Here is a 12,409-nt window from a genome sequence, read left to right on the forward strand (position 1 = left end):
ATGGTAGAGCTATAATTATTGATCCAACACAAAGGGACACTCAGGGAGTACTGCATTATTCTATAATACTCACTCTGACAGAATAAATGTTTCCAATATGTTGCTGCACTGTGTTATTGAGTAAATTACTGATATCAGCACTCTTCTTGAAGTGATAAGAATGCAGTCACAATCATACTAATTCATAGATGAAAAAAGAGTATGGAGGCACGTGAACTTATTCCACAATGATTTTATGTTCTATCCCTTATTAAAATAAATTAAATCCTCTCTTGATTGAAGGCAAGTCAACGACATGCAAAAGGATTTCCTAACCTCAATTTCATAAATTTAAAATAGTTTAGAGGATTTGTTAATTATTTTAAAGCAGAAAAGATATGATAATGGATAGAGATTTTTAAGTAAAATGTGACAGTTAGATTATGAATATTATCGCTTCTCGGCCTTTTGGCTATGATCAAGTGTAGATTGTGAATATTTATTTTTAAATTTGTTAAACTAGTTTAAACTTTTTTCAAAAAACATTAAACATATCTGTTATGTTCAAAAGACTCTTTGGAAGCAATTGTAAAATATACTGAGTGAGCATTCCTGGAAAGCTCAGTGTAAGTGTGTCACTGACATCTGAGTACAGGCGAGAAATAGAAAAGAATGCACTTTTGTTTCATATAACATCCAATACAGTTGAAATGACAAAAATATATCTACATATAATTTTCTTATTTTTAAATTTTTTATTGTATAAAATATATATGAATAAAAGTGCATATGTTACAATAGCAAAACTAGTTTAACTTTCTTCACAAATGGAAAATACCTTTTTCACCATCATGCATTTGGCACACCAAATGCCATTCATATGCTCATTTCCAATTATTAGTTGCTGCTTGTTTATCAAACTGTCATGACTTCTAATATCTGTTAGTTTTCTTATTTTGTTATGTAAATGGAACCTTAAAATGTATATTTTCATATTTATTGTAATACAGTATTTTTTTTATAGTTCTAAACTTTTTATGCTATGTGCAGTATATTATTCCCTTTTATGGAAACACTTATAAGTATGTATCTTTTCTACTATTTTGGTATCTGTGTAGTTTATAGTCTGCAATATCACAAAGGGTAGCACTGTGGTGTCCATCTTTAATGAACATATTAATATGTTTTTCATGGGTTTATAATTGAAGAGGAATTGCTGATTAAATATTCCTTTAGCTTTGTTAGGTATTTTAAATTATTTTTATAAAGTAATTATCTGAGTTTACCCTTTCACCTGTATTATACCAGTGAGCTATTTCTTCAATGCTCTTGCCAATACTCAGTAACTTCATATGTTTTTAAAGTTTTACTAAAATATATATTTTGGTTTTAAAGTGAATTATGTTAAGCATGAAATTTGATTTTTAGTGATATTTCATGTTCCCTACATGTCACTGGAAGGAGCATCAGTTAAAGGAGTGAATGGGAAGTGTGGTCTTAGAAAGAGCTACATTATCTTGTCCCTTTGCTAGATTTATATTTTCAACATTGATAATGAAGTTTTCACATGTCTAATATAAACTTAACCATCAATGATTTAGTGCAATGAATACAAACAAGATTTTAATTTAAATAATAAAGAATAAAAAGTTTACATCTATTTATATATTTTACTGAATTATAAGGCATAATTCTCTTAATTTTTATGTTTACACCATTACCTTTGCTTCTAAAACGTCTTTCTTTTCTCTACCTATTTGCTATACAAAAAGCCCTCCAATTTTAGAATATATCCTTTTCTGTTTTTGTTACTTTATGGACCTAAACTGTGTGTTGTATCATTGTAGGATTATTATAAGGCTTGAAATACAATATATGACACAAAATATTCGACGTGAAGATCTAAGTGAAAGAATGAATGAATGAATGAATATTCCATAGATCAACCACACCTGTCTTATTTCCCACCTGTAAACTGATGCCTAAAGGTCCATTCATTCTTTGGATTTCTGAATATGGACATACTGTGTAGTGGTATTCTTCATTTTGATGCCTTAATGTCACTTCAAATTTTCAAAAATATAGGGACCTATGTAAAAATTGTCTCTCTCTCTCTCTTTTTCTTTCTTTCTGGGACAGGGTCTCACTATGTACCCCAGGCTAGCCTCAAACTCAGGGTGATTCACCTGCCTCAGCCACACAAGTGCTGGGACCACAGGCAGACACCAACATGCCTGGCTTCAATTTAGTTCTGAAAGTCTTCTCAAATATGAATTATTTTCCACAAAAAGTAACATGAGGTTTTTTTGGAAATTTAGTGAATGAGAGAAAATGAAAGAAAGGACGTGAATATATTGAAATTTGGTAACATTATTCTGTTCTTTCACTTCACACTCTTGTATCTTTTCAAAGGTGGACACCCTGCCTATTCTCTAATAGAATGGAAATGAATGAAGCAAGAATTACAAGAACATTCTTGGCTTTTCCTTCTCAATGGGAAACTAGGCTATTATCATATACTTTCAATGCTCACTCATAAATTCCCCTGTCGATTCCTTCTCTATCATAGAATTAGAGTGCAATATTAATTTGAGTAAAACAACATATAATATATATTAATATAAAGTTAATATTATAATTAATATATAATGTATAATTTCTAACATTGCATATTTCAAACTTCTGTCATTCTAATCTTTGTTTTTCATTGGTAGCTAAAAGTTCTTAAATTTCTGCTATTCTTTTATGTAAAGCATAACACGTGAAATTTTTCCTCTGGAATTATAACATTCTTATTACTGGAATTTCATTTTTTTTGTTTCCTTCTTAATTTGTCATGCCTTTTATCTTTCTAGATAGCAAACTACTGTCAGATTCATATTTTATTCTACCTCATTATCTTTCCATGCTTACTTGCCCTTCTAAAATATATTAGGAGGTAAAAAATGGGATAATTTTCATGAATCAGGATAAGGTTTTTTTACTTGTTAAAATTTTTCCTGTGCATACTACTCCCAAGGATAAATAATTTGAGTTTAACTTTTCTTTAATAACTTTTAGACTTCAGATTATGAGTGAATAATGTTTTCTCCACTTTCTTCCACATGGAAGTTCCATGAAAAAAAATGTTTTTCTTTATTATAGGCTCAAGAAATCACAATGTTTAGGGATTATGTTACAACTAAAAAAATTTAAAAGTTTGTTTTAAAGAGAAGATTTCAAAGTTTTTTACACTAAATTTTGAGCTTAACTAAGTTTGATGTTTTAGTTCTGGCCTAGAACATTTACTTAGAGATAGTTTATGGTAAAAATAATTTAAAAATCTACAGTAAAAAAAATCTCCAACCATCAATATTTGAAACATGAGATGAACCTCTATTGTCTAAAGTAATCTCCTTCTACTCTACAGTGAATTTTGGCCACACCAATGCCATTGTTTTTGACTGGATTTTGAAGATCCTATTTGTATAATTCTTTCAAAAAGAAGCATAAAATTCTTCGACAGAAATACAGATTTTGACATGCCAAGGAATAAACTGAATATATATAAATATATATATACACTTATAATTGAATATACATATATATTCAATTTCAAGACATAAGACTTGTAGGGCTATTTCAGTTAGAGATTTTTGCCCTTACTGAGGTAGACAGATTGAGAGAGCAGGCAATATCTAGAATAGGAAAAAAAAAAGAACAAAACAAGTACATACTGCTGAAGAATTTTCCAAAGATATTTTGCTAATTCATATTTCCTCAAGCAGTCTCTGATAAATCCAAGTACTTCATATATTCACCAATGCTTTATTTATTTATCATTTTTCAGTATTAGCTAAACTGTGGGTGCATAATTGTATCATATTTAGGTTATATCAAAATTTTTTTGCATTTTTTTCCTTAAATTCTTTTATTGGTACATTTTAGGTATACAATACATTTGCATTTATCATTGGGTACTTGTACCTGTACATGATGTATCTTGGGTCTCATTTTTTTCCCCATTCTCTGTCCTCCCTTCCCTATTTACAAAGACTTTGTTTCCATTTTTTCCTTTTCTTATAATTTTTCTTTTCCTTTCTTTCCTTTCCCTTTCCATTCTCACGTCCCCTACCCCTTTGGACCTTTTCTTCCTATTTCAAATTATCAATTATTCATTTTAATCATTTTAATCCTTATTTACACTTTCAGTTTCTCACACCAGAGAAACTATTTGATATTTACACATGTGTGTCCTATTTATTTCACTTAAGAGTATGGCCTTTTTGATGAATGTTGATTTTGAGCAGCTATTCAATTATATGCTTTTAAATGAAGTGTCTTTTAAGTCCTTTGCCTTGATTTATATTGGAGTGTTTTCCCTATGGAATTTCACTTCATATTCTGTGTGTATTAAAAAATCTGTATTAATATTATATATCCATGCTTGCATAGGTCTATATTTTGCATACAAAATACATATCATATATATGTATTATAAGTGTGCTTTTCAAATATGTCGTTGGATTTTAATCTTTTTAGTTAAAATATTTTATTAAAATTTGTCCTTTTAAATGAATTTTTATTCATTTTTCCTTTATAGTTAATATTTTTAATTTGAAGAAAATTTTTTCTGTAGTATATAAAATTTGACTTCTATACTTTGACTATTTTAATTTCATGTATTTTAACATCAGTTTTAGCTGAATTTCTTCTATGTAATATGAAATACCATGCCAAATTACTTCTCTCTTTCTTTCTCTCATGATTTTTTAAAGAAAAAAAAATTCTCATTCTCACTCCCTCCTCTCCATTTGGAACTCTAATTGCTTACATATTGGATATGTTGCTTATGCTTTTTGATATATTTTTTCAGTATTGTTTTCATTTTACCAATTGTGTCTGTGAACATCTCTGCTTCATTTGTTTGTTTTCATGGTCCTGGAGAATAAACCCAGAGCCTGAACACTGAGCTTCATTGCCAGAGCCCTCCCCTTGTAAATTTTAAAGTATGATTTCACTGTCTTTACATTTCCCAGTCCAGGCTTGAACTTGCTGTTCTCCTGCTGTAACCTCTTGAGTAGCTGGGGTTATAGCATGCTCCACTTTACCAGGCTATGGACTTCTTAATTATAATTATTATTCTTTTCTATACTTTATATAGAACAAAATTATTCAACATTAGATATAGTTTAATATCCATGTCTATATATTTTTAAAATATTTAATAATCAAAGTTAAATCATTATTTCTTAATTTTGATATTCAGAACACCCCTGTTCTACTGGTATTATCAATAATTTTCAACTTTCTTTGGCCAAATTCTCTGATCTCCTGCTACCATTTGATTGAATTTTGTACACTCTATAGCTAGGTACTTAGCTAGTTACCTACCTAGATAAATAAATATTATTATCATCTACAATAAGATCTCTTTTTCTCCACTAGCAAATACATTTGGATGTTCAAACAGGAATACAGCTCATTCAAAGTTGAACTGAAATTCTGACAAGGCTCATTTTATTTTTGATTTGTTTCTTTTTCTAAAGTCTAGCCTTCTAGCACTATTACCCTGGTGGCATTTACTTTCTCAGCAGTACAATTCCACTATGTTTTTTAGAAATTCCTCAACTTTCATACAGAGACTCAGATTTAGGTAATTATATTAATGCCACTTGTTTAAGGCCCCTTGTATGTTTTTCATTCCCTCTCAGCATTCACATGCCTCTGCCAAAATTGTGCTCTTTTCTATGTTATTATGCAGGCATCCTCAACAAGGGTAAAAGTAAAGATTCCTTCCTTTTGCCAGTATGTATGTTAAATAAATACTGTCTTGCAAAAAAATCATTTGGAGATGACAAGCTCGTTTGTCTAGTGATAATTTCTATTAATTGGAATCTCAAATTCTCAACTCTTATTTTGACAGCTATCTGTTGCCTCCTACATGTTCACGTCTGTATCTTATATGCCTTTTCTAGTATGGTTGGGTAGTAGTAGTGTTCAACTATATGTTATTTACATTTTTATTTTCATTAATAAAATTATACTTCATTCTTCATTACTTTTTTCTGTAACCATTTCTTTACTGCCTAACTTTGAAGTTCTGAGTAATGGTAACATTAAATTTTCTTCCTTTCTTTTGGAATGAATCATGTGACCATACCTATTCCTATTCCCAGCTTGGCTTCAAGAAGTTAGACTTGATCCCAAATGCATTCTTGATGACATAATAACCATGGCAAACATCTTTGCCTGGGTATCCCACTGGCCCTAGGAAGGCAAATAAACATCTAGTGTAATCCCAGTTGCATTCTGTTGCTTACAGCTATCCAACCAACCACTATCAAATTCACTAATCCATACAATCAATAAAACCACATAAATACAAGCAGCAAATATTTGCTTTCTGTCACAAATATTTTGCATGTGATTGTTATACAGCAAAACCTGAAACTTAAAAATCGGAGGTGTTGTTATTTATTGAGATTAAGAATACATTAGTAGAATATGTTTAAGAAAAAAAGTTTTGTGTCTCTGTAATGGCTCTCTGAGATTTCTGTATAAATGTTCTATTAGCTGTAGGTTAAATAAATAATATTAAAATTCGTCTGAGTAAAAATCATACTTAAAACAATCTGAACAAAAGGAATCACAAAGAAAGAGTTATAGAAGTAAAGAATTAGAAATTTGAGCACTAATCCTCACGCTTTTGAAATGTAAGAAGAAAATGCATGGAAACAGTCAATGTGAAAAAGTGAAAATCAGAGGTCCATGACATTTAGGAGCCAAGGAAGAACACTCTTTGATTAAAAAAAAATTAAAAAGGAAATTATTTTGAGTAAATTTGGCACCGAGAATTAACCATTCTTATTTGAATTATGTGAGGGGTAACTTTGATAAAAATATTTTTGGAGATTGGTGTAGGTTGAAAAAAGAGCTATAAATAAAATGAGCACTGTGATCACATTTAATTATTTTCAGAATAAAGAAGAAGTGAAGGTGAAAGTAACCATAAAAGTTTTTCTATTTAGCCAGGGATTTAGCTCAGTGATTCCACTGCTTGCCTCTCAAGGACAAGGACCCAAGTTTGATTCCTGGCACCAAAAAAAAGTTTTTCTATTTGTTTATCCATTTTACTAACATATGAACAGAAATAAGTCATAGCTGATAGGTATGTAGATAGGTAAACTCAAGAGTAAATTTTAAAAATACTCCTTGGTTATTCTTGCTTTCCCAGTCCAATAAGATGAAAAATTAATAGCTAAGTTTAAGAAGATATTTGAAGTTTGAGAAGAAAGAGAATGGTATGAAATAGTCATCTTGGTGTGCAAAAGACAGAATATCATATGGCTATATCATAAGGTAATGCTAAATAAATGTTTTATATATATTTTCTTAGAAATGTTTCATATATAACTTCCATGAAATAGGAAATTATAAACTGCAAATACTGTATTTTGAGATGACACCTCTGAAACACAGAAATATCATCAGGTATTCAAATTTCTTTTTTTAATTAAGAATTTTGTGTTTTGGGGGTACAGATATGGATACAGATATAAATTATTAGCTTCTTCACAAAGAGTTCATAATATGTAACTGTTGATCATATCTAGGGTTACTGTTCTTCTTCTCCTCACAATTTTTTCTCTCACTGCCAGAGTTTTGAACTGGAAAGGAACATAGGTGACACTAGACTCATCAATGAATAGTTAATGTAATTCTTTCACCAATCATCTTGCATCTCTTATATTATTCACTAATGATTTATTGTTCATTTCAGTCCTCTTGTGCTTAAATTAAAAAATATTGAATGAAGCATAACCATTTTTCCAAATTATACATGTGACCAAGAATGTGTACAGTAATTCTCCATGTAAAAGGAAATCTACTTAAGTAACACTGGATTATTTGCTTCCAGAGCTCTATGATTCAAATAAAATAATGTGTTAGGACAAAATAATCTCCACTTACAATTCTGGGTGCTAATAAAAATATCTATAAATAATAGTGACAGTTCTCATTCAGACATTTTTTAAAACATAGAGAATATACTAAAAGCTAAATCAATGTATAATTTATTTATATTTATTATGGTTACATCTAGTGAGTCATTAATCCACACTTCCTTTTATCATACATAGGGAAAAAAGTAATGTAACAAATACTATACATTAGAGAAAATGATAAAAATATATTACATGCTTAACTATCAATAATCAGTCAGTATGAAGGCAGAATGATTAAGCATAGACATCCTAAAAGACTTATTACAAAGAGATGTGTTTGTGTCTAAATTATATTGCAGTGGCAAATTACATGCATAAAAGTTTTATTAACAAGTTCCCTGTGTCAGAGGTGGGATCTAATAAGTAGCAATAATCAATCAAGCTATCAACCAGTCATTCAATTAATTATCATTGATTGAAACTATATAGGTGCCAACAATAGGAAATTAACAGACCCAGTGTATCAGTCGGTACTCACTAGAGAAACAGATTTAATATATAATATAAAAAATTTACAAGTTAAGCTTACAATGGCTGCCTGCACAGTCAGGTGTGGAAGAGTGCAAAAGGGTTGTCTGCACACTGCAAATCCAAAAGATGTAGTCAAAAGTGGAAGGCCTGGAGCTCATTGTAAATTCCCATGCTAGTCTACATCAGGCCAAAGTTTCAGCAACAGAAGGCTGAAAGGTCTGCACTAGATGCTGAAGGTCCCCCAGGAAGACTGAAGAGTCTTCTCTGGAAGCTAGGAGATGGATGTCCTGAAAGTGAATGCTGGAGCTTCTCCAAGTGACAAGCTTATAGTTTGGTGTCTTTCACACCCGGGATGAGTCTTTTATTGCTGGTAAAAGCCTGCAGCCTCACCCAGAATTATGTTAATCCAATTAGGTGTGTGCTTCTTACTCATGTTGACCCAATCAGTTTATGAGGACACTTGGGTCAATATATGAATGTTTTAAATTTATGTATTTCAAATTTCTGCTGCCAAAACAGTAACTCTGCCTACTATAACAAAAATGTTCATGACAAATATAACATAAATAGGATAGTCTATAACTGTTATTATGATAGAAGAGTATAGCAAATATTTATGGAAGTTTGGCAAAGGAAACTCTCAATACTAAAATACATCTCCCAGGTCAGAGGGCAGTATCATTAATATTGTTGAAGAATATCGCTTTCCCTCCTGAAGTTTTCCCTCAAAACATAATATCACGTATACTTTTGAGGTAGTCTGTAGTAGTTATATTATGTAACAAATTGGATTTTGTAAAGTTATTTTTCTGAGTCCAGATAAGGTCAGAATACTGCAGAGTAAGAACAACAGAAGTAAATATTTTAACCAGAGATGTTATAGTTGATTTTGTGTCTTTAAATATTTAGAAAAGAGAAAATTCCAAGAGATTCACCCCCTTGTCTTCTATCTATTCTTTATCATTTTCTTTATTTGTATTTTGCCTCACTCAAATGAGAGATGCCATACATTTTTTAAGCTTCTGTATATGTTTCATTTCACTCAACATTCTATTTTCTAGGTGCATCCATTTTCAAGGGTGAGGGGTAAGGAGGAAGGGAAGGGAAAATAAGTAGAATAAACATATGCCATCCACAGGAACCAAGTAACCTCAATTAATGCAAACATTATATGACATAACATGAGCTAAGATCAATAATATGAACAAAAATGAAAAATGGAACAAGGGAACAGGAGGAGGAAGGAAGGGGAAGGAGAATTTTTTAAAAAAGAACCTGTGGTATGTACATGAAACCACTTTCCAAAACAATTGTAAATTGTGGGAACTGCAAACATGTCTTAATAAAATAAAAAGAAATGAAAAAGTAACGTTTGAAATATTAGGGAATTTTAGTGTGTGTTTAAAACACTTTTTTCTGTTGTAAAGGAAATATTAAAATATCTTGCCTAGAATCCATTTATTGTCATTATCAAACAAAGGGAAAATTATCTCATAGAGAACTATCAATGATATTGCCCCCAAAATGTAGCTTGTTTAATACAATTGTCAAGCCAGTTAGAGATGTAAGGAAGGCCATTGAAGTGACAATGAGTCACCCAAGGAATGCAGGCCACGATGTCTGGGAGTTGGAGAAAGCATAAAATAGAGCCTCCAACTACAGCCTCCAAAGAGAATGCAATTCTCTCCACAGATGATTGTAACTTTATGAGAACTGTTTTAGAGTTTTGACATCCCAAATAAAAGATAAAATTTTTGGATGTCTTACCCTAAAAAGTTTGAGGTAATTTGTGATAATGGCAATATCAAACTAATATAATTGAAGTGATCACTATGTGGTTTGTTTTTTTGTTTTGTTTTGTTTTGGTTTTTGTATTAAATTCTTTTATTGGTACATTGTAGGTATACAACACAATTACATTTCTCATTGGGAATTGTATCTTTGTATAATGCATCTTGGTTCTTCTTTTTCCTCATTCCTAACCCTCCCTTCATGCCTTCCACCCTTCCCTATTTACAAAGACTTTATTTCCATTTATTCCATTTCTCATCATTTTTTCCTTTCCCTTCTTTACTTTCCCCTGCCCCTCCCACTACACCTACCCCTTTAGACCTTTTCTTCCTATTTTACATTATCGATTATTCATTCTAATAGTCGGTACATTTTAGGTATACAATATAATGACATTCATCATTGGAAATTTGCACCTTTACATAGTCTCTCTTGGTTTTTATTTTTCACCCTTGCCCAGCCCTCCCTTCAACCCCTCCAGTCCTCCCTATTTACAAAGATTTTGTTCCTATTCTTCCATTTTCTCATATTAATCCCATTCCCTTCTATCCTTTCCCCTAGACCTCCCACTTCCTTCCCCTTTGCCCCCTTTCTTCCTATTTCACATTACCTATTATACATTTAACCCTTATTTACACTTTCAGTTTCTCACACCAGAGAAACTATTCGGTATTTACACATCTGTGTCCTATTTATTTCACTTAAAGAGTATTGCCTCAATGTGCATCCACTTAGCTATAAATGTCTCTAATTTCTCATTTTTTATGGCTGAGTAGTACTCCATTTTATAAAAAAACCCCACATTTTCTTTATCCAGTCTCCAGTTGATGGGCATTTGGGCTGTTTCCAAGTTTTAGCTATTACAAACTGTGCTGCTATGAACATGGGTGCACATATATCACTGTGGTATGATTCTTTTAATTCTTTGGGGAAGATCTCCAGCAGTGGAATAGTGGGGTCAAATGGGACTTCCAGTCCTAGTTCTTTGAGGTATCTCCATACTGATTTCCACAGTGCTTGCACCAGTCTACACTCCCACCAACAGTGGAGCAGGGTTCCTCTTTCCCCACAGCCCCACCAGCAATTGTTACTGGTTGATTTCATGATAGCAGCCATTCTTTCTGGAGTGAAGTGGAATCTCAGCATTGTTTTCATTTGCATCTTTCGAAGGAACAGTGATGTTGAACATTTTTTCATGTATTTATTTGCTATTTCTATTTCTTTGTGTGAGAAATGTCTGTTCATTTCAGATGCCCATTTTCAGATTGGGTCTTTAAATTTGGGAGGTCTGATCTTTTTAAGTTCTTTATAGATTCGAGATAGTAGACCTTTGTCTGAGGAAGAGCAGGTGAAGATTTTTTTCCCACATTGTGAGTTGTCTCTTCACACTGCTGGTGGTTTCTCTTGCTGTGCAGAAGCTTTTTAATAAGAAGAGATCCCATTTGTTGATTGTTTGGGCTAGTTCATGGGCAACTGAGGTTTTGTTCATAAAATCTTTTCCTACTCCGATGTCTTCAAGGGTTCTACCTAACCTCTGTTCCAACTGGTTCAGAGTTTCTATTTTAATATTTAGATCTTTAATCCATTTTGATTTTAGTTTAGTGCATGGTGAGAGATACAGGTCTAGTTTTAATCTTTGGCAAGTTGAAGCCCAATTTTTCCAGCACCATTTATTAAAGAGGCTATCTTTCCTCCAGTGAGGGTGTTTAGCTCCTTTATCAAAGATGAGATGGCTGAGTGTGTCTGGAGTTGTTTCTGCATCTTCTAATCTGTTCCACTGGTCCTCAAGTCTGTTTCTTTGCTAGTACCATGCTGTTTTTATCACAGTAGCTTTGTAGTAGAGTTGCAGGTTGGGGATTGTGATACCCCCTGCCATGTCTCTGTTACCTAGAATTGCTTTTGCTATTCTGGGTCTCTTCTTGTTCCAAATGAATTTTTGGATTGTTTTCTCGAATTCTGTGAAGTATGCTGCTGGGATCTCAATTGGAATTCCATTAAATCTATATAGCAGTTTTGGAAGTATGGCCATTTTCACTATATTAATCCTTCCTACCTAGGAACAGGAGATATCTGTCCATTTTCTGATATCACCTTCAATCTCTCTTTTCAGAGTGCCATAGTTTTCAGAGAAGAGGTCTTTGATTTCTTTCATTAGGATGATTCCTAGGTATTTCAGTTTT

The 12,409-nt window shown here is 32.0% G+C and overlaps 1 pseudogene; it reads left to right on the forward strand.

The window, feature by feature from the left end:
* Positions 1-431: 431 nt before the first annotated feature.
* LOC147822246 (U2 spliceosomal RNA) lies at positions 432-557 on the forward strand (annotated as a pseudogene).
* Positions 558-12,409: the final 11,852 nt, after the last annotated feature.

Source organism: Heterocephalus glaber, unplaced genomic scaffold, assembly GCF_053883595.1.
Source record: "Heterocephalus glaber isolate CG9 unplaced genomic scaffold, H.glaber_assembly_v1.0 deba00001666, whole genome shotgun sequence".
Lineage (NCBI taxonomy): Eukaryota > Metazoa > Chordata > Mammalia > Rodentia > Bathyergidae > Heterocephalus > Heterocephalus glaber.